Source organism: Lates calcarifer, linkage group LG3, assembly GCF_001640805.2.
Source record: "Lates calcarifer isolate ASB-BC8 linkage group LG3, TLL_Latcal_v3, whole genome shotgun sequence".
NCBI classification, from domain to species: Eukaryota; Metazoa; Chordata; class Actinopteri; family Centropomidae; genus Lates; species Lates calcarifer.
Genome location: NC_066835.1, coordinates 21,747,167 through 21,775,014, shown reverse-complemented (window position 1 = coordinate 21,775,014; position 27,848 = coordinate 21,747,167). Strand labels below are relative to the sequence as shown.

General features: G+C 41.9%; 1 protein-coding gene across 1 annotated transcript in view; it reads right to left on the bottom strand.

The window, feature by feature from the left end:
• Positions 1–27,392, bottom strand: part of LOC108887592 (zinc fingers and homeoboxes protein 2) — a 107,021-nt gene extending 79,629 nt beyond the window's left edge. Inside the window, exon 1 of the mRNA XM_018683054.2 lies at positions 26,986–27,392. The gene's annotated coding sequence lies outside the window, so the exon portion shown is untranslated. The remainder of the gene's footprint in view (positions 1–26,985) is intronic.
• Positions 27,393–27,848: the final 456 nt, after the last annotated feature.

Sequence of the window (27,848 nt, the reverse complement as noted above, 5' to 3'; positions counted from 1 at the left end):
TACACAACTTTCACAGATAAAAACCAAAACTGACTATTTGTATTTTTCTGCTGAATTTTACTGCGACAGACGATGGAGACGTCGGAGGAGATGCTGTGTTCTACCACTGAACTGACTGAGGAAGAGGGGGGGTCAGCTTTCTGTGCTCTTCTCAGCCAATGAGAGACAGGAATGACCGAGCTGACCAATCACAGCTGTTGCCATATAAACCAGCCTATAGAAACTTCACTCATCAGTATTTAAAGTAAAAACCTAAGTCAAACTAATCCCTTGTTGTGTGTGTGTTCGGTGTTTCAGTAAAATCTTGTAATAAATTATTTTAAATGAACTTTTCTTCTGAACTCAGTGATGTTTGTCAGTTTGAAGTCTAAATGGTTTAATTATCACTTTCAGAACCTAAACTCATCAGTTCATTTGAATGAATGTCCTACTGACTGTTAATTTAACTCATCAGATTCTGACATTTAGAAACACTTATTTCCCAGCATGCACTGCATGAAGGTTAAAATTCTTTTATTGTGAAAGGTACTTGAGTCCCGGGGGTCAGATTATGGATCCTGGGCAAAACAATCATTTCAAGTAGATTTTACTTTACACAACTGTAATATTACATATTTTGTTTTTAAGATTCAACAAAAGTTCTGAAAATGTAAAACTTATTTAAAGTAACAACTCTGTCTGGAACTGGCAAAGTTTTGACTTAAACTAGGAACTTGTTCAAAACTCTCATAAAATTAGACTGAAACAAATACGGAGACTTTATTTAAACATTTAAAAGGTTAAATTTGAACTTTTCTATCATCATTTGGAGGTGTTTTTATTGAACTCAGCCCTGCAGGTTCAGATCCAAACTGCTGACTTTCATTCACATGATGAATTCAGTTCAGGTGAACGAGGAGAAAATAAAGAAAAACAGCGATCTTCATATTTTAGGTGAGTGTGTTTTTTGCTTTGTTTTGTGCTGTGTGGATTCAGAATAAAATCAAATCCACCTGACGTCTGATTTTTGCTGCTAGCCTGATTCAGTTGAGTTGAGAAGACACTTTATTTGTGCTATTCAAAGAACTGAAAAATCTGAAAAGCAGCAGCGTGAACAGTGTCTCTGTGACTCAGACTTTCTACTCTCAGAAGCAGCTGCTGACTGTGATGTCTCTGGACGTGTTTTATTTGTTTATTTCTGTGAACTGACCCTTTAGTTCAAAACCAGACTTTAAAACCTCAGCCTCTATGTGGAAGATTTATCCTCTGGTTTGGAGCTGAAACACACACACAGCCCAAACATGGATGAGAGAGAATAAATCTCCTGTAGCGGCGTGTCCTCTCCTGTCTATACTGCACATGATGTGTGTGTTGTTGCATGTCTTGCAGTCCTTTTGCATCATATGTGAGGTCCAGCTGTCCCTGCTCTCTGTCACTACATGCTGTGTTAATATTTAAGTGCCAAAGTCACCGAGACAAATTCCTGTACATCCTGCGCTTCCTGCTGAGGCCGCTCTTGACGCAGGAAGCCTCAGATTAATGCGACGACGGAGGACGTGGCCTCAATCTATTTTCCTGTCCATACCTCTGCGCCGACGAGACGCTTAAAATACATTTAGGCTGCGGCGCTCATCTGGATATTTTGCATATCTTAATTAGTGCTTACAAAACATGCAAATGAGACAGTCAGCCCAAATTAATTAGCTTTGTGGGTTTTCTTCTTAAGTGGTGGTAGTGAGGGCTGTCTGTCTGTCTGTCGTCCTGTCTGTCTGTCTGCTTTTTTTTAAGACATCCAACCTGAATTTAATCAGTCAGGTCCATTAAAGAGGAGACTCTTCTATTGTAGCGACACTCAGCAGAATATATCTGAAGCTGCAGGGCTGGATGATGTAAAACAATACCCCCTGATTTGTCTCAGAGTTTCCCTTTAATCGTTAAAGCTCCACTTATCAGAGGTGTTTTATTAACAATCAATCAAATTACTCTCTGGATTAAAAGAGGTCATCTGCAGACATTCCTGACCTCCTTTAGCTCTTACTCTGGTCTTGTTTTTTGTGTTTTTTAGTCTCCAATCCCAAGCAGAGATACGACAACAGAAAGCCTGTGTTTGAAACTGGAGTTATGGCTTTGATTTTGACCATTCTTAGTTTTAATCTGTCTACTCTGACTCTCTCAGCTTCAGAGAAGTGTGATACTAAACAGCTGTTCAGCTGGTCATGAGATTTTCCGACAAAAAAAAAAGTGACAGTTGCATTTTACAAGTGATAAATTCATCAGATATAATGTGGATTTTAGATGAAAATCTCCGCTGAGTGATAAATAAAGTCAAACTTAAAGAACTGAAAAAGCTGCCTGTTTGTGTTTCTGACTTAATGACGACACATTAACTGAACTGTGGGGATTTCCAAACAACAACAGCGACACACGACATGCAGAGTTTACAAAGTGACTTGTGAGTGAGACAGAGCTGTAGATTATGGTGTCGAGCCGGGCTGTCATTACAGACAACAGCTTCAACACCAGCAGAAGAAGAAAGGATCTGAGTTTGATCAGGTTTTTTAGTTGATACTGATCCATTAAGATGTGACAGGATCAGCCCTGATACCAGTCCTGGTCAAGACAGAGCTGCAGGGATGACGTTAGCTGTGTTAGCTTTAGCTAAAGTTTCTGATCCTTCAGGTTTAGTTGATCAGATCATCTTCACAGATGAAAACCACTGTTCTGATGTTTGAAGTAAGAAGCTAATGTTAGGCTATAAACCAACTACACCACGGTCACATGACGTCAACGTCTCCACCACTAAGCTTCCAACTGGTCATTTCATTTAGCTCTGAGCTCTTCTACAAAAGCCTTTCTTCTTAGAAAGTTAGTGAGAGTTTGAAAGAGCGTGAGTAGAAACACAACGAGGCTGTAAAGGTGGACTGGTGAGTAGATGGGTTTTCATGTTAACGTCCCCGACAACCTCTGTAGTCTCATTTAGACACTCGTCACTAAACCTCGAGGCTGAGTCAAGTAGAGTCACTGCTACTGATGGTACACACTGAAATCCACACATAGGTGGGAGATCGTCCATCCACTACAAAAAAACCTAAACGAGTCCAAGCCTAAGTCAAGTCACGAGTCCTGAACACCAGGTCCTGAGACTCTTCATACACTAGCTGAATCAGACCGATCCTCTGAAGGTTCATGTTACTGCAGTCACTCCTCCAGTGGAGCCAGCAGCTTTCAGCCATGTGTGTTGGTGCTGTTCATGCTGCAGTCATGACGTCCGCTTGTCAACACTCTGCAGTGTTGTTAATATCATGGGACTACATGGTTTGAAAACGATCTTACCACCCTCATATTTATGGGTCTAGACTGTTGAACAGACTGTTTGAAGAAAATGATCTAACACCCGATCAATTTAATCAATATCAATTATATAACACATAACTGTTTGTTAATCAACTAATTAATTAATCAACTATCCCTTACATCACAGGCTGCAACTAATGATTCATTTGCTGATTATTCTCCTGATTGACTGATTAATTCATAAAACAATAACTGCACGTTAATATTTCCTGGTGACGCTCATGTTTTCTCAGATTATATAAGTGTTTGACAACATTATGGATAGGATTCCTACAGATTCCTGCAACGCTACACGTCGCTACCAGACTCCATTGACAAAAACAGTAATTTTACAGAGCAGAACAACAGGAACTGCTGGAATACCACTGCCTCCATCTGCTACTTATACAATAACACAAACTAACAGCAGCTGCTGTTGGTCAGACATTATGAACCTGTCAGTGGCAAAAACAAGAGCTTAAATGGACGTCCAATACAGCACCGACTTCTGATTTTTGTCCCCATCAATCATTTAAACCCAAAAACATGTCCTCTGTTCAAAATACTGGAGTTATCCTTAATGTTTTTTGAACCCCAGAATTTGGGGGAAAGATCCAAACCCATGTTTTAATATTGAGGAGCATCTGCAAACCCGTTTTAACCTGGATTCAAAGGTCAACAAATGTACAAAGTCCGACACAAACCTGATGTGACAATTTCAATCTGCACTTTGACTTCACATCATAACAGCGACTGCCGCCACATAACAAAAGACACCACAGATTTCATTACTGATATGGACAGTGGTAAATTCCTGCTCAGTTATTGATGCAGGATACCAGAAATCTCGTGTTGGTGAGGACTCAATATGTCAGGATGACCGGTGCTCGGCCGAGCTAATAACAGGACGGGACAAAGAGACGAAGAGCTGAATAAAGACTGGTGGGTGAGGGGGTGATTGGGGGGGGGTGGGGGGGTCCTCCCCCCACCTGCTGAGAAAGTAATAAAAACAGACACAACAGCTGTGACTGAACATCAGGTTTACACACACACACTAAGAGAGAGTGAAAACATCTAATAAGATTTCATTGATTGTATTACGGCTGTGCAAGTGTGCACAAGCTCACTTGCTAACACAGACACACACACACTCAGTACATCACGAACAGTTCCTCTGCATGGATTTAGCAATAAAAACCAGTAGAAGTTCAGCTTTAATTCTGTAATTAACAACAAAAAGTTTCTGAATTTACAAATGTCACAGTTACAACCATCCAGATATAGTTCAGAATTTAGTGTTTTACAGTGGGTAACCATGGGCATGCTGACAACTATCACTGAATCACTGTGATACTGAAGAAAAGTTAAAAACCAGATGCTTCTCAGGCAAGTTCTGCAGGTAGAAGAAGAGTGTCTTTTCTTCAATTTCTAAGTGGAAATGTGGACTTTTACCAGTGAAGGGCATCTGGGATAATACTCTCTTAAAGTGTGAGTCATGCTGAATCTAAAAATATGTATATCATGTCTGTGTGTGCAGATTTGACTGAGTTATGACTGACAACAATAACGTAGCCATGACGGGGAAAAGCAGACACAAGGTTCATTCTAATTGATTATCAAATTCTTTTCAGGCTGATTTTAAAACCAGTAAAAGGGAATAAAATGCATGGTCTGCTGTGTAGAAAAATGTCTAAAATCCAGGGCTGCAACTAAAGACTGAATTTCTATTAAATCAATGTATTCATGGTTCAGTCTATAAACATCAGAACACAGTAATTAGAGTTTTCTGCAGACATTCAGTTCACAATGATATGAAACAGAAAAAAATCCTCATGTATGAGAAGCTGCAAAGAGAGAATGCTTTAGCATTTTGGCAAAAATAAAATAAATAATTTTCTCATTCAAATTTTCACCACCTAAAGTCTAAACCAACATAATGTGAAAATGATTAAGATGTGATTTGTATTAAAGGATTAGGTAACTTTGGTATGGACTGGACCTTGGGGATTTAAAAAGAAAAAGACAAAACAAAAAAGTCGAAAACAGAATAAGATAAATAACAGCAGAAAATTAATTATTTAAGGAGTATTACAGTCCTGCTGTGTTTGAGACAGCAGACAGGATACAGACTGTACCACTAACCTGATTTACCTTAATCTAAAAACACATATCACACAGAGAAAACACACATATTCAAACAACTGAATCTATTAAGCATTTTAATGTTTTCTTGGGCCTTAAACTGAGATGATTTAAGACGTCTTTGGAGCTTTAAAACACGGGATCTAAATGCCGTGAGCTCAGAACAAGCTGTGCTGCAGGTCTGAGTTTATCAGGGAAACCCTGTCAGCTGTCAGCGGTGCCAACGTCACCGCCACAAATTCCCGCACATTCGCCGCTCTGGTAGCAGTTAAAGCAGCTGTGGCAGGGTTCAAACTCCAGCTCGGGGTTTTTTTTCTTCTTCTTTTTTTTGTTAATGAGCGAACAAACAGCCTCTAATAGGGCTATGAATGCATAAACAGACTAATGCGGATGGTTGAAGTCTGCCTGGTGCAATGTGGTGCTGCCGAAGCCTGTTACCAACCAATTACAGGGCCAGCATAGCAGAGCTGAGGACTGGGTGAGGAGGAGGAGGAGGAGGGGGGAGGAAGAAGAGAGACTCATCACTATCACTGCACATGCTCAGTGTGGCTCTGGCAACGGGGGTGTGGTGCTGTTAGAGAGTGTGTGTACATGCAGAGAGGGGGAGGAAGGGTAGGGAATGGGTGGGTGTTTGACTCCATTCCTCCTCCTCCGTCCTCAGGGGGATCACACGTTGTTTGTACTGTATTTTTGCACCACATGACTTGCAGATTTTTTTCTTTTTTAACATTTTTCCTCCCCTCTCTCCCCCTCTCTCTCTCTCTCTTTCCCCTTCCTCCTCCTCCTCCTCCTCCTCCTCGCTGTGTGAGCGGCGTTCTTGCCAGGCAGGAAAGGCAAAACAGCTGTGGCAGTGCCGAGCAGTTCCCCATTAACCAAGGAATTATGCAAGCAGGAAATTCAAATAAGATGCAGATGAGTGGAAGAGCCAGGCTCCAACCAAATACCTCTCCACTCACCAGAAAAGAAACCTGACGGGAGCCTCCTGACTGCTTCCTAACCTGGCCCTGCAGTCTGGTTTCCAAGTCCGGCAACTTCTCACCATTTCAACAGTTTGTTTCCCCACATTTAAATCGCCCACAGAACTAAAATAAATAACATTAATGATTCTACTGTAAGTGCCGCCTCCTCTGACAAAATGCCTCCTGGCACCGAAAGAAGGCAAAGAGTGCGGCTGTTTAAATACACACTGTGAAATGTTTTCACACCATTTAATAATCAACACATTAATCTTGAGACATTAATTAGCTAAAACACACGAAACCATCAGCAACACGACTGTCAGCCTCCCTCAGTCTGCGCTCTGCTCTTTATATGAATCCACCAGGACGGATCTGACGGGGAAATCTGATGGATTAATGTGAGGACAATAAAGGAAGGTGGAAGAGAGGAAAGAAAGGAAGGAAGGGGAGGCAGCTGGCACAAGGTTAATATGGAAATACACGAGAAACCAAAATGAAAGGGGTGCGCTCACACAAGCCAGTAGGCTGGTATGCAACCAAAACAACATGACATATCCGCTTTAATTAAAATAAATTAAGTTTGATGTTGAAATTAAACAAGTCTGACTTTAAAATAATAATAATAATACAACTGCCAGAGCAGTCACCTATGTGGTGAATCTAGGCCAGTGGTTCCAGCTGTTATTTTAATCTATCCAGATTGAACTTTGACCCACAGTGCTCCAACCTTTGTGGGTGCAGCCAATCGCTACTTACTACTTCCTGAACTAAAAGATTGGACAAGAAAACTGCTTAACTTCTGTTTCTGAATTTCCAGAGCTCTACGACTGAGAAGATATTTGTTTGGTGAAATGTCAGCGTGCAGGTGGAGCTACCAGGCTTGTTACAAAAATACTGTTTGGCTCTCTGAAACGTAGCTCTCGCCTCTTAGCAACATTAGCTTTGAAAGCTAATGGTGGCGCCATGTGGAGTGGTAAATGCTGCAACCAGTGTGCAGCACAAGCACTTTTTCCACTATAACACCCGGAGTCTACAACCACGTTAGCATCTCTGTGAGGCTGTACTCAGACACAATGATGCTTTGAGCCCAATGCTAACATGCTAATAATGAGAATGCTAGCATGTTGTCCCTTTAGCGTTATCCCTCACTTGTAAGTTGCTTTGTTTAAAAGCATGTTGAAAATGTAATGCTAATAATGACTATACTAACACACTGGTTTAGCATGTAGCATGTTTACCACAGTTGCCATCTTAATTTAGCATGCTAGCATGCTAACTTTGCTAATTAGTACTAAACATAAGTCCACAAAGCTGATGGGCTTGTCATTACTTTTGCAGGTGTTTTGTCATGAATCAGTGTATTGGACAAATTAAAACTTTGGCCTGATGATGGCGCTAGAGGAAACATAACAGATCACTGGCGTCAGGACTATTTATCTGGTGGCTGTGGATATCTGAAAAAATGTGACAACTGGCTACTAAAAGCGTCTTTGTTTACGACCCTGTGAATGCACCACTACATCATCTACTTGAGAACCTCGCCACTGTTGTTAATTGATGTATGCACTTGACCGTGTTTGACCGCACAAGTCAGGGTCTGTTTTTCAAGTTGGCTTTGAGTGTCATTGAGAGAGCGAGCCTAAACATGCCGTCACTCTGATAATCGTCTTACCCGCAGGAGGCGTGTTCTGACAAAAGTTTAAATGTGCAAATGTTCATTTTTGTTTTCCAGTCCACTGCCAGATGGTGGAACGAGTCAAAGGCAGATGGAAAAAGAACGTCCAACATGTTTGTCATCTTCAGGGAGGAGAGGGACGGGACATGAGAGCAATGGGGGCTGATGGGAAATGTGCTGAGAGAAACTAGCTCTGACAATAGAAACTGGTGAAAGATGGAAGTAATCAAACATCTTTTAAAATCAAAATATTTCTGAAATGCATTTTAAATCTGTATTATTGCTGGAAGATGTTTAACTGAAGCTTCTGGACGAGTTTGATGGAGCAAACTTTGGCCAAAACATCCAAATCTGACTTCAAACCTGTCCCTGCAAACCATCCTCAAAATTCAACGCACCGGTAACAATAACAACAATAGATCTCCAAATCTTGGCCGGTCACCAACACCAGTGTTTGGTGACAGACAGATTTGGCTGCTGCCTGAGCATCATTTCCCTCTCATTTTCATTTTACACGTGTGGCATTCAGCCGACACTCTTACCCAGGACAACAGGAGGTTTAGTGTCATGCTCAAAGGCTCTACTATAGAGCATCTGGTGACACCAGCAGATCACCAGACGCATATTTACTCCATTCACCATGAGGATATCCAATCCAGAGCTGAGGAATACAGCTCAAACTAATACGAACATATTCTGGTATTATTATATGATCATATCATCATTATGGATAGGATTCCTACAGAGACAGACCTTATTTAAGGAGGAAGATCCTTTTTGTTTAACCAAAAACATCACTATATATCACTACCAGACTCCATTGTCAAAAACAGCGATTTTACCAAGCAGAGCACAGGAGCTGCTGGAATACCACTGCCTCCATCTGTTAAGTTTGTCTTATTTTGTGGTACTTTTACTCATGTAAAGTATCTGAGTCACACAATAACACAGACACACTAACAGGTGGAAGCAGCTGTATTCCAGCAGCTCCTGTGTTCCATGAGGTAAAATTACTCTTTTTGTCAATGGAGTCTGGTAGCAACATAAGGTGCTGTTTCTGGCACAGTAAGGCCCAGATTCAAGAATACCAGACTTATCCTTTAACATGGTGTGAAGTACAAATTGTATATAGTGTGAAAAACACACACTTTTTAAAGAACATTTGAATAGAATGTGATTTCCATTACAGAGGTTATAGACTCTCTGATTCCTCTCCAGCCTTTATATCCTCCATGATACTTGCAGGATTCTGCTGCCTGCCTGTAATTTCTGTTTTCATGCAATAAATAAATTGGACTTTAAACAGGAATTTAAATTGGAGAGAACAGCCCAGCCCTAATCCGATCCTCCGGCAGCTCTGCCAATGCAAACATGCATGTTAAGAGGGGAGAGCAGGAACACAATATTCTGCGTTTCGCACTTTCTCTCCGACCTTTGACCCTCCTCTAATCAAAGCTGCTTCTCCTGTTGTTGAGTTCAGTTTCCCAGCTTATCCTCCTGTTGCAAACCTTGTGAGAGTCCCTGCATTGTGACATTAAAAAGCAGCCGGCGTCCCAGATGACACAGCCGACTGACCTGACTTATCTTTATCATTCTCCCCTGTAGGATGAAGTGGAGTCTAATTATAACCGTGTAGAAACTTGGCCTATAGCCGGCCTGGATTTTAGATGCTGCACTGCAGAGAACGGCAGAACAGAAAGCATCACCATGTACTCGTGTACTTTAACACAGCTTTTTATTTATAACGGCAATAACGTGACGCTAATGTGTGTGACAGGTTTAATATGGCTGCACAGAAGCTAACAAGAGCTAATATGGAGCAACGTCCTGAGCTGCAGAATAATTATCCCACAATGTTGTTGGTGAAACCAGGCAAGACTCAAGACGGTGCTGTCAGTAAGGATCAGAGTGATGACACACACACACACACATACTTGAACAGCATGAGTGCGGTCTGATAGGCCGGAGAGCAGCAGGGAGTGAAGACGGAAGAGCAGCCAATGGGGGGCGAGGTTCTGTGGTCAGCCTACGGCAAACCAGCCAATGGACACGCAGCTCCGGCTCCAGGGAGGCGGGGCGTCCGAGCTCTGCCTTCCTTGTTTTGTGTTTTTGGCTTGAACTGGGAGCCACATTCCTGCCGTTCCCCCTGCTCCATTCCTGGGCTGGTGGCTGGGTTCAATAGGTGAAGCAGGGAACTGTGGGAAACTAAGAAGGAGGAGTGAAGGGGGGGTGGGGGGGTGTAGAGAGGGGGGGCAGCTGTGGCACGAACATGCATGTTTGAAAACCTCAGGGAAAGGTAGCTTGGCAGAAATGAATGCCAGAGAATAAATAATAATAATAATAATAAAGGCAGAGGGGAACCAGCTTCAGTCCTGAATTTCACACAACATTTCAATGACTTTCCCAGGCCTTTCAATGACCTTCAAAGTCCAGCTTCATGTCAGGTTTGACTGCACTAATTCTGCTTTATAAATCAGTGAAATCCTAGCTTTAACTTTTCTGGTATCTCAAGGCCCAGTTCAGAACAGTCTGATAAATCTGTGAGGATACAAGTAAATGTTGGAGGTTGTTGGGCAACATTCAGACTGACTTAAAAAAAAAAAAAAAAGAAAAAAAAAAAGCGCGGTCTTCTTCTTTCATTTGAATTTCTCAGGAGTGGCGGCATCCTCGCGCTGCAGCGGCCCACACAGAGCGTGCTCGGGCAAAACAACGCCGGGGCGGCCAAAAAAACATGAACCTGGCAAAGCTTTTGCAGCAACATGACGTGACATCATCCAGCCAGGTGCTGGGTTCAGCAGTCAAATGCATATTCCTGGTGAATGACTTGTATTTCTACTGTTTACTGTGTGTTAGCGTCTGATAAACACCTTCATCTGTTGCTTCAGCTGGACTTCCTGGATCTTTTAAACAAGTCATACAGCTCCAACTGTGATTGGCTGATCCCAAAGGGGCCAGTATGCTTCATCAGAAGTTCTTGTTTGATGGTCAGGTCGCTTCAGAAATCGGGGTCCGTTTCTGTGACTTTTCAAACCCAATAATCCAACATTCACACCTGCACCTGAAGCATCCTTCTCTACAACCACAGCTCACCTGTGAAAGAAACAGCCTCATTCAGCTGCCTACATCCTCTTTGTGCAGAGTGACTTTACTGACTTCAACCTGAAGACTTGGCGTGCTCCTCAGACATTCAGCAGATCATCAATCATCCATCCCTCTTGCCGTAGATCAGTTAAACCGCTGATTAATGGCCGTGCCAGCATTGCTCTGAATCTCATGCACCAGGCTCTTCACTCCTTCAATTTTTATTGTTATCGTTCATGTAATGCATTATGTACCAGCTGATGCTGATTGTCATGCGAGCAGCAGACTCTGGTGACAGGTAATGTGACAAAATACAACATGGTGCCTTGTATAAGACTCAAAAATGCAACAAAATGTGACCAGACTGTTTAAGATTATTATTTAATCTCACAAATATTAAAACATCTGTATCAGAGCAACTATTTTACGCATCAGTCTGAGAGTCTTAGCTCATTATATTCATTCACACTTCTGCCCAATGTGATGCACAGTAACCTCCACATTCTCATGATTGAATTCACAATTTCTAACGTTGATAAAGGATTTTTATGTTTTTCCCGTTCTCACTTATTTTACTTGTTTAGGAGACACTTTTAAAATATTAGACTCACAACATGCATTTGTTCTCTAACACATAATTTATTCATTCAGCTCATCTTATTTAAATCAAGACAGAACACCATGCACATAAACATTAATCCTGACCAACTCCTAGTCATAGTGCAAAGGTCAAGGGTCAAGGTCACATTAGAGATGAATAGTGAAAGAGAGGAGGGAGAGAGGAGACAGCAGAGCCGAGCAGAGGAAGGTTTTTATTTTTACTGCAGGATGGAAGAGAGGAGGAGGAAACTGGAGAAGGGAGGATGATTGAGGAGGAGGAAGGCGAAGATGTGAGGTACTTCTTGAGCAGATGAATTTTCAGCCTCTGACACTCAGAGGAGAGTGACTGTGCTGTTCTGACTGGAGTGGGAAGGTCATTTCAGTATTGAGGAGACGTGAGGAAGAGGAGAGGAGGACCAGGGTGAAATGATGAAGAAAAGTCTTATCAGATTTTTTTTTTTTTTTTTGTGCACAGACAGATAAGTCCTTACTCAGACCTTCAACACACTCTGCAAATATTGCTGCTCTGTCTCCCATTCATTTCTATTTCCTCGACATGTCTATACAGATTTTTGAGCCTGATCAACACCTGACTGTGTCCAATAAAAACAGCTCATTACAGATTATCACAAATAGAGTGTATATGTGATTTTATATCAGTCGATAAATAACAAGAAATTACAGCACTAACTGTTAAATCTACAAAATGTCAGAAAATAGTGAAAAATGTCACAACTTACATGTTTAGTCTAAAGAAAATCAGTTTATTATCACAGAAGACAAACAGCAAACTGTCACATGAGGAGCTAATTTTTGCAATTCTTGCTTTAAAAAAATGACTAAAAATATCCTAAATACATCAAAATGTGTGGAATCCCTTTAAAACTGAATGCTCATGTTATGCATTTCTGTCCTATATGAATACCAGTGAGACCCGACAGTGTCGGCTTCATGAATCCAGCAGTACTTAGATCAGTTTTACTCTGACTTTAACTTTAAAAGATACACAACAAACAACAACATCAGCATTCAACTTTAACCAAAGTTCTCATAGGAAAGTCTTGCCACTGGGCAGCCATCTTGGCAACACACCTGGGCAGTTATTTCAGGCAAACAAGCTCCTGTCCTGTCTAAATGAATGGAGAAAGAGCCATAACTTGGCTTTCACCTGGACATAAAAACTGCAGGTATAGATGATGACTTTGCTTCAAAATAAGGTTTAAAATGCCTTTTTTCCACAGGTTATATTTCTAGCACGGATGTGCAGGGTTTGTATAACTTGTATTTTGGCGAGCCGTGACGCCGTGATGTGACACTGTCAGCTCATCCCACAAGATAACCAGGACAGGGTTTGACACAAGCTGAACTGGGAGGTTAGTTTTCATTCGTGTGACCCTCAACTGACTGACAACACGACTGGTTTTATATGTGTCATACCACCGCCATCTTGCGCGTGACTTTTTCTACTCTTCTACTAGGGATTCTTTTCAAGTGGTTTGTCTCCTCCCTTATAACATCTCTGGGTTAACTGAAGGTGTACTCAGTGATTTGGTTCTGGATGCAAATTACTGAGTTGTGTTGAGCGGGAAGTGATGTTACCACCAGGCAGTTACATCTGTTGTTTTTTTTTCTGCCCCTGGCGATGCTGTCGTTTTTGGCGAGAAACCAAACGCTCAGAGTTCTGTATGTTCTTGGAGACAAACACACACACACACACAAAGATTTAAATGAAATTAATTTGGCTAGTAAAAGAGCAAGGAGTGGCTGGTGAATTTGGAAAACCATCTGCTGCTGTGACCGGTGGAGAAAGACAGAAGTTCATTTCCTGTCGCGGTGATGAGTCAGGCAGAGAAATGGCAGGATGGCGCAACCCTGTGCCGCCAACGCCTAAAAATAGTCCCCGTGGTTTACGCCTTGTCTACACTTCACCAAAACGTGGAATTTTCTACCACATTAAAAAGTATAGAAGGAGACTAATGAGCCTGAGTTTGGCTGCTCGTTGCCCAAGTTTATACCTCCCCTGTGTCTCTGTGTACTGTCTGACAACAGCACACACACCACAGACACGACAGGAACAAAGGAAAGTAAAGGTAGAAAATACCATCATGTTTGTGTTGGACCAGTTTTTGTTCCAAGTTTACTCTTTGCTTCCTCTCCCATCTTTCCAGTAACCTTTCCACTGTATATACACTGTCTAATGAAGCAGAAATGGTATAAAAATAACAAAGAAAAGTAGCCTGTAAGGCACACAAAGTGGTTAAAAATACCCTTGTGTTCAAGTTCTTTGAAGCTTAACTTTTCCTGTTCCATCCCCACTGTGTATATTATGAATCTTAGCAAAGCCCCGTTAAGAAGAATTTAAAACATACTTCAAAAGATGGCACACAAAGCGGTAAAATTGGCTTTTCAGGCACTTAAGTTTTAGGGTATCTTTTTTGTGATTTTCACCATCTAAGAAAAGAAAAACCCCTTGAAAAACGTAGGAATTTAAGATGTTTTTAATGGCAACAACCACTCTTATTTTGAAAGGCATGTACTTCCTCTGACTGATAGAACTGACAGTGTCCTGTTCTGTGCCAAAGTGAGAAACCTGTGTGTTTTAATGGCTCTTTATCCAGACTCGCACTCTCTGAACGCACACAAACTCAGTGTGAAATATTAATGTGGATGTTAGGCAGCAAACAGCGGGGGCTCGGCTCTCTACACACACCCAGAGTCTGTCTGTTCAGATTTCTGTAACAGTGGCTCTGCAGACGGAGAAAGAGGTCACTATGACAAATACCTGCAGTACACTGACCTGCATACAGTACAACTCTGCAGGGTGGAAGCTGAAAAAAAAAACTCTGTCCTGCTGATTTCAAACACAACTCAACACACAGGCCGTGTTCAGACAAAGACCCAGCTCCAGTTCCTGCAATAATTGCTTTATATTTCTGAATTCTGGATTAATGAGTGCATTCAAAGTCACAGAGAAAATCATCAGAAATAAATGGAAGTGAAACTCTGAAAGGCAGCAGGTTGTTTGACAACACTAACCACATCCATAATCCTCAGATACTCTCCTACTTTAACAGAACACAGTGAAGTATGAGCTGTTTATTTAAGTGAACTTTGTTTGGGTCCACATTGGTGGGAAAGTTTATCCTATTTTTGGCGCCGTTCACACCTGGCATTAATACAAGTAACCACAAGTGGACAGTTCACACCTGGTGTCAGAATGTCTCCACATACGTCCCTGCTCAAAATAAACATCAGAGCAAATGCGTTGTTGTTTTTAACTGGCGAGAGTCTGCCAGAAATTAAAAGAAGAAGAAGAAGACACCAAAACAACACAGACTGGGTCCATTCCTTGGTGTGTTTCAGGCAAACCGAATCTCCCAAGATGTTCGATGCACTTATGGTAAATTTTTATGGATTTATTGGACCGCCAACTGAATGAGTGCGTAATTCTACTTATACAGAGGACGTCAGTTGAGTAGGCAGTCCTTCAGTGTGGCCACATAAGACCCAGACCACTTCCGAATGTAGTCTGAGCGGTTCTATGTCAATGCATTCTCAATGGGTGTCCACATATGATTGGATCACCCAAGAAGATTGTCTTTGAATATGTGGCAGGATTCTGTTGACCAATTTGTCAACAATATGTTTCACTGCTCTCTTTGTTATGAATTTGTAAATTGTGACAAAGGCTCCAGGCTGAAACATTAGCCGAGAAGGTGGGTTGCTTTCATTTTCAGAAACAGCTGCTACTGTAGCCTCAGTGGTATTTAATTACCATCTACAGTAATCCATCCAGCAGATATGACAGTTTCGAGTAGTCTAAGAGTTTCAAAATCAGTGCCAAACCTTCATGTATATGTAATCAGTTATGTGGCACCTACACATCAGGGCTACAGCAGCTGTGGTGACACCACATGACAGAAGAACTGTAGTAAACTCTAGTAAAAGACATCTCCACTGCACTGCGACCAAACAGTCACAGTGATTAAACAAATGGAAATTCGGCATCTAAGGGTGTAACAATTCTGAAACCGAGATCGAAAACCGCGAAACAGGAAGACGGAACTATGATACATTCTTCACCTCCACCCTCCCAACACCGTCCATCCCCAACCTGCTGCCACCACTGCAGGTGCAGCCAGTTGAGCTCTTATTATTCTATTTATAGTGTATATTTGACATTACACCTATGTTATAGAGTGATGGCGTATTTTAAAAGGCCAACCCTGAAGTTAGCATCACCCTGGTTCCCTCCACAAAAAGCCAGTGGGATTTTTCCATTGGGTTTTGGATTATTGCAGAAAATAAACTGTGACCAACAAAATTTTTGTTTAAAGTCCTGATGAAGACCAGTAAGTATCCTTGGTCCCTGAAAGAAAACCCTGTCTTCTTTCCTCAATTCTTTCCATGCACAAATTAAACAACTCCTTTTTTCATTAGTTCTCACACATGGAGAGCATACCAGGAAATTTTTGTTTGGTTTCATAACCTTGCAAGTAGCTTTCGAGGGGCTGGCAGCAGCAACACATTCATTTACTGTTTCTGAGAATTCAAACCAGCAGCTCTCTGATCACAGCACAGTCACATTTAATCCTTTACTGTTGATGGACAGGGAGCTAATCAGGGATCCTGCAGCTCAGATGTACTCAGATGAAACCGATCGGGTTACGTGATCGATAGTGGAACTGCGGTGTCGCTTTTCATCCCAACTTTGATTCCCCCTGATTATTATTTTAGTCTTCACGACAACTTCCCTTCCAGAAAAAAAAAAAAAAAAAAGGTGGACGGGACAGTTTTGGTAAGCAGAGTAACGTCTTCTCTGCCTGCGTCTGATACGGATTCTTTCATCCGAGATGAATAAGCCTCCGTCAGGGAGTATCACATTCAGTACGTTCGCTGTGATGGTGGCCTCAGTAGAAGCAGGGTTTTTGTTGGAGAGTGAAGGGACAGTGTGAGTAATGTCTGACCTGATGACTCTTTTAGTCACAGATGTAGGAGGTGAGGTGACTACAAATGTCCTCATACAGCATCTCTAACTGTCAGGATTTAAAAGAAAGTACAGGGGTAACACACAGATTTTTCTTCCACAGCTAAGAGTGAAGTCATATTCATGGTACCAGTTTGTATATATAGAGTTATTTGGCCTTAAACAATCAGTGGTGACTAACATGTCCGTCCCACTGTCGTCATTTTCAGTCAACAAAGAAACTGCGATGGCAGCTGGTGGAAGAAATATTTCAATTCAAGACTTTTTTCTGTTATTTCTGTAAGTCGTCCAACAGCAGCCCGTACAGCTGCAGCCATCTCGTCCACACATGTTGACATTTCTGTGACAGTTTAAGCTTTGATTGGTCGATTGTTTCTCCAATCATTGAAACAAGACCTGTTTGATTGGCTGAAAAAACTAGAGATTTCAGCGCTGATTCGGACATCTGGGACCAAGCTACTGATAATGATTCTGTGTTTTCTGCAGCGTTTAAAACAGAACTGAATTTATGGCATCTCTGTGGGGTTTTCCACAAGTTTCTGTAATTCAACACAATCTCTCAATAAGCTTTTCTTTCATTGACCTTTGTGGAGTTTATTTTCCATATCCAGATTTATTTTGTAAGAACAGAAAACACTGCTGCTCCTATGATTACGAGAGCACGTACTTGCGTCAACTTGGTTTCATCCATATACACAAAAATCACCAACGTTCTCTCCTAAAGTCATTTATCCAAATTTCTAGTCCTTGTTTTTACAGATGTGTCCGAACTAGCTGCCACCCCTCGACTTGTCCATGGACTCTCCTCTTCTGTCGTCAGTTTAATAAAAACCGACTCTATAAGAAGACATAATATTTTCATGAAATACTTCACTGAAAAGTTTTGATTTCCATTTTAAAAGCATTTCTAGAAAACCTTTCCTCAAAGACCTGACACCTGCTATTTATCTCATACTGTTGGGAAAAGTTTTAGGAATCGTGTTATTTAGACAATGTCGTTGCAATGCATTGTGGGCTTTCCTACTCCACCTAAGAAGCCTCTGCATGCTTCCTTCCTCCCATGTGTCCCACCTGAATAAGACCATAACTACATTTTGATTCTTAGAAATGCAGCCTAAATAGAAACCTTCCCTGGGTTTGAAACAGAGCTTTTTTTGTGTCTCAGAGGGCTGCAGCCAAGAAACTATTTCCTATTTACACTGAGTGTGTGTTTGTGTGTCTGTGTGTGTCTGTGTGATGGAGGCTGAGAGCTCCAGATTCCTATGATTCCTAAATTTGGAGAGCTGCAGGACGGCAGGACGAGGCTAATTCAACATCAGTTCAAAATAAAGATAGAAATTAAGATTCTTGTCCCAAATAAATGAGAAAAATTATCAACCCTGAACTTTCATTTCATCGTGTCTTCTTATTTCCTGTGTTATTATTTTATTTTATTTATTTATTTTTTGATTAAAATACAATCATCTTTGCGTCAGGTCTGAGGAAGCTTCAGGAGGCGGAGTCGATAAAAAACATCTGTCCACCTGTTTCACTCTGCGTCACGTGAAGAACAGCTGCTCCTGATGTTTTGGTTCACACTGTATCATGTTATTTAATCTAATAAGGTTAGTTGAGTAATGATATGTAATTATAATGTTATTAGACTAATAGCTTTCACATTAGACACCAAACAGTGAGGACTGTGTGCAGGTTGTGCTGCAAATTACAGAACGAGCAGAATCTAATCCATCATGCACACACTCGCATTCCTGGAGATTTATTGTTATTATCAACGTTAAAATTATTTTTATTATCTGGGGTTCATGTTTTAATTCCCTGCGAACTTCAGCCAAAACTCGCCTGAGAAATAAAAGTAGGTTACAACACACTGAGCGCCTGCTGACCCACTCTGACCCGGGAGCCAAGACTCAGTAAAGTGCAAATAAATCAGAGGAACACCACCGACGATTAAATTTATATTAATAAAAATCAATGCCATTTTTCATTCATTAAGTACTTACAGCCCTAGATAGGATGTTCTGTGATACATGCAGAGATAAATACATGATTTATCATTGGGTTTTTTTAAATTTGCAAAAAAAATTTCAGCTAAATGTGAAATCACAAAACAGCAATAACTCTAAAGCTGCAAATAACAACTGTTTTTTTTAAATCATAAATTAATCTGTTGCTTATTTTTTCCAGAAATTGAATGGTTTATTTTGTTTGACTAATGGTCCAAATCTCAAATACGATCACCTGACAATGATACAAAAAAACAGAGAAGCATCAAATTATTGCTAGAAACAGATTTGCTGTCAGTTGATTTAATGTTTCTGCACAAAAGACGACAGGTTGGGCCATTTAGAGGCAACTAGGCTGCTTTAAAAATAAGAAAAAATACCACTAATAGCATGTGGTAGGAGAGAGTGACATATATATATATAACGATGTAGTAAATTTAGTTTGTTTGTTTGTAAAATCAGTGCAAGAATCGAATATAAAAAGTAAAAATGGCATTAAAATGCTCCTCCTCAGTGGTCTCACAGTATATACAGGATACAGTGAATCTGGGAGAGTCATTTGATTTTCTTGCCACACTGTTAACCTGTTCATTAGTGGCAGCAGCTGAGTTTTTCACTTAGTTTCTGCAGCATTAAGCAGCTCAGCGGAGGAGCTGCTGTCAAACACAAACACAGACAACAAGTCGAAAATGTGCCGAGGCAGATCCAGAGAAACGTTTGGCTGTGACTGTGGACCAGCTGGGGAAAACGTGGCGAACGAGAAACAACTCCTCTGCCTTAAAGAAGATGCTGCTGAAGTTCTCTTAAGCAAGGCAGCGTCCTCCTCCTCCTCCTCCCTCTCCCCTGTGGAGTTTTCTGATGAGACGGGTCCGTGGCGGCCCCCAGGTGTGAACAAGAGGAAACGTATGAATATCAATGAGGACGCTGATGAAAAAAGGGGGAAGCGTGCTCACTGAGCTTTTTCTGGATAAATGAGGGTTTGAAACAAGGTTCAAATTAACGATCCAGACGCGAAGAGGAGGGGGTTCTTCAGCAAATCACAGTTCAGGAGAGGAAGCTAATCTAAGACATTTTTTTATCTGATGAGCCCATCAACGCTGCTGGTCACTCATGTGTTGAGTAATTGAGAAACACACACTGCAGGCTTTAATGAGAAAATAAGCATTCTTTTCTCTCTTCATGAATAAAAATGACTTCTTGGAGATTTAAGGAAAAAGAGAAATCTAAATAATATAAGCAGCGATAACAAACAGAGCATCTGTTTTTGAAGTGTTTCCCTCTAAATACGAGATAGACGACAAAGAAAAAGCAAAGCGACACCTGCTTTCACCGGATGATTGATGGCATAAAACAGAAACAAATTTGCCTCCTTTTTTTAAAAGGACGTCCAGTAAATTATATCAAAATGACAAAATGACACACTTTCACAGACTGGGGACTGTGTGCTGTATATTTTAGGATTTAGGATGACCATTTTATTCCTCAAAAAAGACACCTGCAGTATTTAGGAAATGATCTTTGTTTGCACCAGTCTGCACCACAACATCAGTGACCCCTTTAAAACATAAACTGTGCCTTCACCTGCACCTAATTCCTCCCCATAAAGTCAATAGTTTAGAGGAGGAAGATGCTTTTTGTCCAAGCAGAAACATCACTATATATCAGTACCAGACTCCATTGACGAAAACAGGGATTTTACAGAGCAGAACACAGAATACCACTGCCTAGACTGGTTATGTTTGTTAGCTTTCAGTTGACTTGGTGATGGAAGAAGTATTCAGATCAGTGAAAATATAACAAAATAGTAAATTAAAGGCTAACAGATGGAGGCAGTGGTATTCCAGCAGCTCCTGTGTTCTGCTCCGTAAAATCCCTGTTTTTGTCAATGGAGTCTGGTACTGATATACATCGATCTGACTGACATTTTAGCCAGGAAAATAAATAATTAGCAGATAAATCAATAACAAATATATGACTTAGTATAGGCAAAAAAAAGATCATTTTTGTGATTATTTGACTGTTACTAATGAACAGTACAGTGGCTCTAATTTCACTATGTAGGCGCTGCAGTAAATTGACCTGCTCTCTAGATACAAATGAAATACAAATGGAGTTCATTAGTAGCAGTATGAGTAGTTAACGGTTAAACCCTGGTGAAATGAGTTATATGTCTAATTTAATTTGTTTAATTCTGAAGAAGAGGAAGACCACCTTTCTATACCACCCCTTCCTGCAGACAACAGAAGTGAAGTCTTACTGTTTTATTTGCATGCAACATTAATATTAATTACTTTACCGAGCTCTCAGCTGACAAGCGCGCCACAAACTCAGCTTGTTTTATCTCATCTGCAAAAAAAACCAACTCATTTGCATTTCTCCTGTATTTTATTCTTTTGTCACTGCGTTTCAGTTTGATTTCATCCCCTGCACAGACTATATTTTTAGGAACGTGTCGTTCAGATGTACAGTAAAACTTAGGTGTGAAATGATCTCTCCTGTTGTCTGGTTTGACCCACGCAGGGTTTTCGAAGAAGACGAAGACGTCGACGCTGATATTTTTGGACTGAATCTGCTTTTTTGTGCCAGTATTCAATATCCTAAAATTTGGCCGCCTCCTGCCAAAAATTTCAAACAATTACAAGTGTTCAGTGTTTCCCCCAGTTATTCTTGGCAGTGCGGAAAAGCCGCTGAAGCAGCATTCAGACCACAGGAAACTCAAACTCAAACATCATCATTATTAATATTAATATTTCTGCTGTTACACACATTTTTCCCCATTCTAATACGATCAAGATCAATATTTCTTCCCACATACACACACAAACAGGGTCAGATTGATTAATGATACAGCCACATCAGATATGGATGCTGTTAAATGATATCTGAGTCTTAATAACCAATAGAGATGCTCTGATTAAATCAAGGCGCTGATCAGAATCCGCTGATATCACTTGATCAGGACAGGGGAGCTGCTGGAACACTGCTGCCTCCATCAGACAGTTTTTTATTCATTACTTTGTTTTACATTTACTCCTGTAAAGAACCTGAATACTCCTCCATGTCAGTGCACGTCCACTAAGCCTCTGACAGGCTCAGATTGTTATTCTAACGGACAGGATTCCTACGGAGAGAGAGCTTTTTATTTAAGAGTAAGATCCTTTTGGTTAAACCGGAAACATCGCTATATATCAGTACCAGACTCCATTGACAAAAACAGTAATTTAACCAAGCACAACACAGGAGCAGCTGCCTTGATTAGTTAGTTTATTTGTGTTATCGTGTGAATTTCTGTAGTGGAGGAAATACTCAGATCCTTTACGTAAGTAAAAATACCACAAAATAATAAATAAAAACCAAGCAGGTGAAGACAGTGGTATTCCAGCAGCTCCTGTGTTCTGCTTGGTAAAATTCCTGTTTTTGTCAATGGAGTCTGGTGGAGGCTAAACTGAAAGGATCTTATTCTTTAATAAAAAGCTCTATCTCTGTAGGAATCCTACCCAGACACTTATAACAACAATCTGAGTCGGTCAGTGACAAATAGAAGCACTTTTGACGACATGGACAGCTGCCCACTGGATTACAGGGTAAAGGTTAAAGGTTAAATCAAACCACTGATCACAATCACCGGAATTTGCCAGTACAGGAAACCAAATGTAAAATAGAAGATAAAGGAGTGAACATCATGTCCAGCTCCGAACTGTCACAAAAAAAACAAAAAAAAAGCACATATCAAACTCAGATCTTGACTAACTTGTCCCTGACTTTGAGCTGAGTCATTCCACCTTAATTCACGTCCTCTGAATCATTGACCCATCATCTCTGATATTTTCTTTTTTAGTCATTCGCAGGTCTGGTATTGCCTTCACACTGGAGGCTTTTTCCCCAGTTGGGAAAAACACCAAGCAATCAGAGCTTTGAGATTAAGAACGAGAACGGCAACAGAGAAATGGCCACAGCGAGATGGAGGGCGAGACGGACACAGCTACTTCTCTGGCAATCGACTGATTGATTAATCAGGCAGCTCTATTTAAGAGGTTTTATTTGCGACCAAGGAACACACTGAACCGGATATTTTAGAGTGTAAAAACCAACTCTGGACGTACAAACTATCTGATTAGGACCTGAGCTTAAACCTAGTTTGTCCAACATCTACTCCGACCTCCTGGTTGGCAGATTCACCAGACTTTAAAATGCAAAAACTGAGTTTCACAAGCTTCCGTGCGATCGTCCAGAAGTTTGTTGTTAGGAGGAACAAAAACAGCCGATTAGGTTTGAAATAAGTAACCGAGAGTTTAGAGGAGGATTAATGTTTAGGAGTAGAGGGTTCAAGTTGGAAAATTACCATACATGGGGAAAAGCCTTCTCACAGCAGGAACAAATATTGGTGTGGATTATTTGCACATAACTTTTTAAAAATTGATTTCACAGTGTGCAATGAAAGCTCCTCCAGAAGTGCAGAATGTTTACATGGCTGAAAATATGAGGAGGAGGAAAAAAAAAAGAAGAAGAAGCAGCAGCGTATTAATTTCTGCAGATTTCCATGTGAGGAAAAGCAAAGATCGCCCAATAAAACTTGTCAGACTGGATGTTGAAATTCAGCCGCACAGGAATCAAGAATACAGGCTGTGAAACGCCAAAATAAAAGCTTGTTTAATGACCGGAGGAGTCAGGAGTTAAATCTGGTCGAATGGGGATCTCTGGTGTTCGTGTCCACGCAAAAACTTCGCACCCCAAACCCTCGAACCCTCCCAGTCGACGTGGAAGGTGGGTTTGGTCCAGCAGCAGCCGTGCAGATCCAATACAGCAAGTGTGCGTGCGTGTGTGTGTGTGTGTGTGTGTTGAGTTTCCCCATGAAGAGCTCCAGCAGCGAGGGAGGGTGGACACTATGACACACACACACACTGAGTGTTTCTGACCAGCCCATGCTCTCCAGTGACTCACCACACACACTCACACACACACAGACAAAATCACCGCCACTTCACTCACTCGCACACAACCTGGCACGCTCGGACTCTCTTTCCCAAACACACACCCACACACACAGCCTCTCACTATTTCATAAAGCACTGAAAATACATGTGTGTGAAATAAAAAAAGAGTGAGTGGAAAAAATTTTTTTTAAAAAATGTGTGTGTGCAAGATGCAGCTGTCATGCATGCTTTCTGCATGTGTGTGAAATAAATAGCAGATTGATAGAGCAACAAAGAGTGTGTTAGCTGTCGCATGGTGTGTGTGTGTGTGTGTGTGTGTGTGTTCGTTCCGGCTCATATAGCTGTCATAAACCACCTCCACCCCCCCCGTGACTGAATGCCACTGAGGGCAACACAAACCCAGAATGGGGTCCATTTCAATCGCCAGAAATAATAAAAAAAACATGCGTCGAGCTGCAATTCCTGCCGATAAAACCCAACGATGTGAACAGTCTAAACGGTGAAATAAACGCTTACTACGGCTGCAGACTGTGTGTGTGTGCATGCAAGGTGGTGGTGGTGGTGGATTGGGGGTGGGGGGGTGACAGGTCAGGTGGCAACAGCAAATCACAGCTGCATTTCCCTAGGAACCGGCGAAATGTGTGTGTCAAAGAAATATCAGCGTGTCAGAGCAGGAAGAGGAAAAAGCGAGAGAATGTGTGTAGAAAGTCTCCGAGCGAAGGGAAGGGAAGGGAAGGGAAGGGAAGGGGGGGGGGGAGCGCACGAGAGCCGTGTGTGAGTGTTGTGCGAGTGTGTTGGCGTTTGTGACAAATAAATAGCAGCCAGAGAGCAAGCGAGCGCGCTCTGATTCGGAGACTGGCAGCATGACTGACTGATCCCTGCATCCATATCATAGGATTAAAAAGCCTGACACGGCGGCGATACAATAGCAGCAAAATATGAGACAAAAAAAAAAGTCGGTCAATGGAAAAGGAAATGTGATTATGAACCAGAACAGGCGAGAGGGAGATAATATTAAAAAATCTGACACACTTTGAACAAGAGCCCGTACAGTGTGGCGGGCCCCGGGGAGGAGGTGGACGTTAACGCTGTCACTGGGCAGTATAGAGGAAGGAGAGGAGGAGGAAGAGGAGGAGGAAGGAGGAGCTGCCGCCAAATCTGAGCCTCTCCAGTGATTTCCAAGAGCCAAGACACACTTCAGTCACACTGTCAGGGATGTGGCGGAGGGTAAAACCTGCCCAAATTCAGTTTACACACCTGTTCGTCTAAGCCCGACAGAAATCTTCCTCCTGTACGTCCTTCAAAAAACTAGAAACTTCAGGGAGTCGCATGAGGACGAGACAAAAACTAAACAAAACTACTTTTTTAATTGTTGAAAATACTTTCCTATCAAAGGTCACAGGTCAACCACAGCTTTTTTTTTTTGGTAATTCTCAGCCACATCGCTGCATATGGCCCGAGCCCGGCTTTTTGCAAGGCACACCTAATTATTCATGATTTTATGTAACAAGATTTGGGTAGAGAATTGGGTCGGTGAACATACTGAGCACGAACCGGATGAACTTGGGGGAAAAAGGGGGAAAAGTTTGATTATAAGCAGAATCATGAGAAAGGAATTGCCATATCACACAGTAACAAACCCTGGTCTATAAACAGACAATATACCGGTAAAAGCACACATTTCCTTGTACACAATCTGGGTCAGAACACCAGTTAACCAGTTTGTACAACAGTCAGTTTCTGTGTAAACCAGTTGAAACTAGACTACACAGCACTGGTTTTAAATATAAACTTATCAGGACCAAACTGATTGAAAGTAAATGCAAATAAAAAAGTGTATTTCCCTATAAACCAGTCAAATATTCCTCCAGTTTTTCCATTAAACACTTTAAACATCGATTGTAATTCACCTCTAGAGTCTGTTTCTTGTATAAAACTGGTGAAAACCCAGCACACTGAGCCTGTTTCTATATAAACCAGTAGAAAACCAGTCTGCCATTAACTGGCACGAAGTCAACGTCTGCTCACCACACAGCCAAACCAACGGCAAACCGCTCGTATTTAACATTAAACCAATTAAATAACGCGATTCGACAAACTTAACCGACTTATTAGTCCTCGCACGAACGAGTTAAAGACATTAAAATCATAAAACATCGGTCAGTTTGGCTGTAAAACAGTTTAATATCAAAACTAAACTGGCAGCTCGCTACAAACAGCGACTGTCGTACAGTATGTGCTCCAACGGTCCGTTTCTACATTAAAACAGCCAGAAAAGCGACTCTAACGGTAAAGACAGTTCGTTTAAAGATAGAAACCAGTTAAATGTCGAACACGCATCTAAACCGAGAGTCCGTTTCTGTGTTAAAACCCCGTTAAAACCCAGTCCGCCGTCGGCAGCCTGTGTTTCTATACAGCCCGCTGACGGCGGCTTCACCTCAGATGACCCAACCAGCCAGACTGGCTGTCTGCTAGCTAGCCCCGTTTGAACCTAACGTACAGCGGGGCAACAACAACACTTGAACCGACACTGCGAACCAAAAAAACAGACACTGTCACTCGCTCTGCCGTTACCCTGTCACGAAAAAGACACACCGGGATTATTTTCCACTTTGAGCCGGCGGAGTAACGTTAACTCGGAGGGGAAGAATCGGGGGGAGAGAGAGAGGGAGAGGGAGAGGGAGCCAGCCAAAACAAATGCATTTCCCGACATGAAAGCATAACATCCAAAGACGGCGGCCACGTTTCGTGCTGCTGTGTGCGGGGGGAAAAGGCTAAAGCTAAAGCACTTAGCTTCACCGGGTTGTCCGTCATTAGCGGGGGCTAACTGGCTAACGGCTAGCTCCGCTGGCTAATAAATTTATTATGTGCACTTTCACCGGGGGTGGAGGTGGAGGGGGGGACGGCAAAAGTTGGCTACCAAAAAAAAAAAAAAAACACAACGCGAACCGGATGACATTCACTTGTCTGACAACTATCCACAAATATAACCCGAGACCAGTCGCACAGCAACTAAAGTTGCCTGACAGCCAGGTATCTAACAGTTTTAATTCTAGTTTGGCTGCCGTGGAGGTCTGCTGGGTGGTAGCAAGGTGATTCCCACTCTGAGAGCCTGTGATGGAGGGGACGGTCGCTAGCAGCAGCAGCAGCAGCCTGGGCAGAGACAGCCAGCCCAGCCAGGCGGCTAGTCTGGCTGCAACCAACCCGCTTTAATAACTTCACTTTTGCGGTCACTTTGGTCAAAATTTCTCTCCAGGAGTTAAAAAAATGAGAAGTTTCCCTTGTGTCCTACCTGTGTGTAGTCTCTGGTTGCAGGGTGCGACAAGCTGGAAGTTGATTATTCCCAGATATCCAGAGTGGTGCGGTGCGGGGCGCATATAGCTAGCGCTGGGTACAGTAAAGATTGTAGCATAGCTAACCTAAAGACAACAGTAGAGAGGAGAAAAAAAAGCCTCCTCGTTGCTCATAGGGGGGATCGACGACAAAAACCACATGATCTTTTACGTCAGCATATATTTGCATAGGATGCCAAATTTATGTTTCGCGTCCAGGTGACGTGAAAATGTACAGAAAAGTTTGATTATGGCGCTGCCGGACGCTGGCACGGCTGGTCGGGTTGCGGTGGAGAGGCGCAGGCATGTTGCAGCCATGCACCCCTGTCTCCCTGCTGCAGCCCTGATCTGCACCGGTCTGCTGTTTAATGACTTACAGCATGGGTGGCTGCTGCTAAACATCACTGTAACCCTCCTATATAGGCACGTAGCGCACCTGAGCTGCTCCACACCGACTTTATAATGACTTTATAGTAAGAAGTGGCACTTTTTTATCCGCAGTGGAACCACCGTGCTGCCTCTGCAACATTCCTCATTGCACATACATTTACTCTGATGTATATTTTTTCTCTTTTTTAACAATCTCTACCTATAATAAATTCTCCTGAAGCCTGTTTTAGTGGAAATCACAGGTTCGCAGACGGCACTCTGCGTGAAAACGTAAATAAAACCGCATAAAGTGAGGATGAATCATGTTTAAATGGCAGTGTGTTATTTTTTTAATAACACCTGTTTGATCCAGGAGCTGACCTGAGCAGCAGCAGCCTGTTCTGGTGCATCCTCATCATCCTCAGCATCATCCTCATCATCATTATACCCATGT